This window comes from Geospiza fortis, unplaced genomic scaffold, assembly GCF_000277835.1.
Source record: "Geospiza fortis unplaced genomic scaffold, GeoFor_1.0 scaffold4, whole genome shotgun sequence".
Taxonomy (NCBI): domain Eukaryota; kingdom Metazoa; phylum Chordata; class Aves; order Passeriformes; family Thraupidae; genus Geospiza; species Geospiza fortis.
The window spans coordinates 619,371-622,930 of NW_005054475.1; positions in this window are offsets into that span (position 1 = coordinate 619,371).

Genomic DNA, 3,560 nt, shown 5'->3' on the forward strand with positions numbered 1-3,560 from the left:
CCGGAGCCGGGGCTGCCGGAGCCGCTCGGGGGCTTCACTTTTACAGAGATCTCTTATTTTTCCCCGGCCTTGTGCAATCCTCTCCCTTTTATTACATGGGTTTGGGGTTTTTTTCCTCTCCCCTCTGCGGGTATAAAGGTTTCTCTCCTCTCTCCAGCTTGGCTGCTTGTTCCAGAAGTTTCCACGGGGGCGGGGAGCCCCCACTGCGGCGCCTTTGCCGCAGCGCCGGGCAGGAGGAGGAGGAGGATGCGGAGGATGCGCCACCTCTCCCTGGCTGGGAGCCTCATTCCAAGCCGCTCCCCCTTGCTCCGTTCCCCAGCCTTGAAAACAGAGTGCTGGGAGGTGTTTGCAACTTGGAGGGGTTTGGGGGTTTTTTTTGTAGGTTTTTGGGTTTTTGTTTTGTTTTTTTTTTTCTCCCTCTAAATAAATGGAAAGCAGAGCTGTCGCAGATGGAGATGGATGAGGCAGGGCTGGCAGCGCCGCAGCTCTGCTCCGGTGTGGCCATGGCACCGATGGCAAAAGTGACCTTTCCCAGGCGGTGGGGTGGTAGAGGGGATTCCCCCTCCGCCCCAGCATGCTCCTGCTCGAAATTCATTTCAAATAGCAGGAGTATTATTTTTTATTTTCCTTCCCCCCTCTCATTTCTCCTTCACTGTTTTGTTTTGGTTTTGTTGTTTGGTTTTGGTTTTTGGTTTTGGTTTTTTTTTTTTTTTTCTCTGAAGCTTCATCACGATCTTTTATTTTTTTCCTGTGTGTGTTTTGAATTGCATTTTAAAATTGCCCAGCTGGAGACAAGGCTTGATTAGAGCTGGAACAATAGCTCCCTTTTATTAATAACGGGAAGGATTTACAATCGTACAGCACCTTCCTTGGAAAGCTTTCCAAACCATTTGCAAACACTCACAAATTTCAGATTGTGCAGCCCTTGGCTGTGAGGTGGGTAAGTATTTAATGGTGCCACCACCCAAAATCACCTCGGTGGCAAACCTCAATTTCTGAGTGCTTAAAAAGATGACAAATTTGGTTTGGGTTTTTTTTTTGGTGGGGGTGGTGGGTGGGGTGGGCTGTGGGGCTGGTTAAAAGCTGTAACCTAAATCCGTACATGCAGAGTATTTGCTGCGTCCTGGGAACTGGGCTCTTCTCCCTCCAGCCACGCAGCTTTCCAGAGCCGAGCTGTGGATTTGCTGCATGTCAGTAAACATCTGCTGATGGATTTTTCAATTTTTTTTTTTTTTAATCCATTCCCTTTTTGCAGTCCCTAAGTGACCTCCTGCAGCGCTGCCTCCACTGCGGTTCCAGCACAGCCTTGCACTGGAGCACTGATGTGTGTGTTCACTGCGGGCCAGAGTGACCTTGCTGGGGGGACTGGGCCCACCGAGCGATTCGGGTGCTCTGCTTTGATCCCAAATCCCTGCACCTCGTTTTTTTTCCAGCACCCAGGGGGATGCTGCAGTTATGGGTTAAAGCTGTTTCATGCCTTATTTTTTTCCCTCGTTTGTTTGTTTGTTTATTTTTCCAAGGGAAACAATGTATTGTTTATGAAACCCTTCTCCACAGCAGATCCCTGCAAACCACGCAGGGATCCAGGAGTCACCCAGGCAGCGGGATCTGGCCTTGCCAGAAACATGAGGGACGAGGCTCCAGCCATGTCTGCGTGTGTCACACACGGGCCACACAAACCCACAGTGTTCTGTGGTTACTTCTGTCGGCAGAGCATCAGTGGGTCCCAGGGCTTCCCCTTCCCACTGCTTGCTGCTTCACAAAGGCTGATGCTTCTGGAAAAAGCTCTGCCTTGTGGCCTTTAAAATAAATAAATAAAGCGGCGCTGCTGTGGATTAGTCATCCTTATTTTTGAAGGAAGCTGTTTGCCAGCGCTGTCCGAATCACGCATGTGCGTGTGAGATGGGAACTCCAGAAGGCTGCTAACGTGCTCTGCTCGCTGCTCCTTGGAGCTCAGCCACCCAGCCTTCGTCGAGCTGCTCCTGGCAGGTGGAAAAACCGACAGTCCAGCTTTCCAGACCTTTCCCTCCTTTTTTTTTTCAGTGCTGGAATCTGCATTGGCAGGTGTGCGAATGTGGAGACTGTAACAGCAGCAAGTGAGGATGGATGAGCTGTTTTCTGGGGTCACATCCAACTCCAGAGAAGAAACCCTGGTGATTTATAATTTTTTTCTTGTCTCTGGTAGATTTTATTCTGAGATCCACTGTATCTTGTAAGAAGACTGAGTTTGACCCTTTTGACTACTAAAAATGGTTCTGTTTTTAAACCTTAGTGCTTTTTCCCTTCCCTGTGGTCATGCAGAAGAGCAAGCAGTGCAATTAAACAGTACAGCAAAGGGCAGCTCCCTCCCCCTTTCCCTTTCAAAAAGTCCAGAGTTGTGTGTCTTGAACTGCTGCATAGGCAGAAAACATACAAAGCCCTTGTCAGCATTGTGCTGATGTGTGGCACGTTAAAAAAAATACACACAAAAGGGGTGGGGAGAGCGGGTGCCTCCAGGGAGCAAAACTGTGGGGCCCCTTTCCCTCCAAGCCCACAGACCTACGTGGGATAGTCAATTCCTCCTAATTCTGCTCAAGCAAAGGCAGTGGAGCTTGGAGGGAGTGTTGAACATCTTAAATGGTGTTGATGAAGATCAGGGTCCCCTTGAATTACATTTTTTTTTTCTCTGTGAACTTGCTCCTGTGAGATGCAGCTGGTTTATTACTCCATTCCTCAGAGTCCTGCTCACTCGCCAGGAAGAAGGGAAACGCTTCCTTACCGAGTGTCCTTTCTTTTGTTGTGTTGCAAAGGTAATAACCAGAGACCTGGTGCTGGTCTCTGCTGGTCACACATGGCTTGGAGGCGCAGCTTCCCGCAGTCATTAACACTCAGGGAGTGCTGGGGGTCGTTAAATGAGGATATCACATCGGGATTCCATGCATGCCACTGCCTGACCCGGCCCGGAGAAGCCCCTTAGGAGAAATTATTTCACTGACTGGTTGCTGCAGGGATTTCTAGCACAGCTATGGCTTTATCCTTGTTTTTGGCCAAAATTAAGTGCAGGGTGGGGATGAGGTGGCCAGGCCAGATTTCATAGCCTGCTCCCTGTGGTAGGTGTGTGAACAGCGTGCCTAAAGCCTTGTTTGGAATAAGGCAGTGTGGACAGGGATTTGGATTTTATTCCCTCATTAGGGCTATGCTGGTTTGGAGAAACACCTTGTACTCTTCATAGGCCTTTGCTGGCAGGGAGGCTTGGAGGAGCAAGAAGCTGCCTGTTGGGATGATTCCACATTTTTCAGGCTGGCACACCCTGTGGGACTCTAAATTACTTTCCTTTGGCAGTTTAGGATAAACGACTGAGAATTGCCTTGTGAGCACTGAACTTTTACCACCCTGAAGAGTTACTCGAGCTACATCCATGATATTTCCAAGCTAAACAAAACCTGAATTTCCAGTGCCAAAAAGCGATACAAACCTCCACTCCTCCTCTGTTCAGGAGAAAACCACAGTCTTTCAAGCTTTGCTCTTAGCCCAAGGAGTTAAAAAGCTGCACTGTGAGATCTGCAGAGGTGAAAATAAAA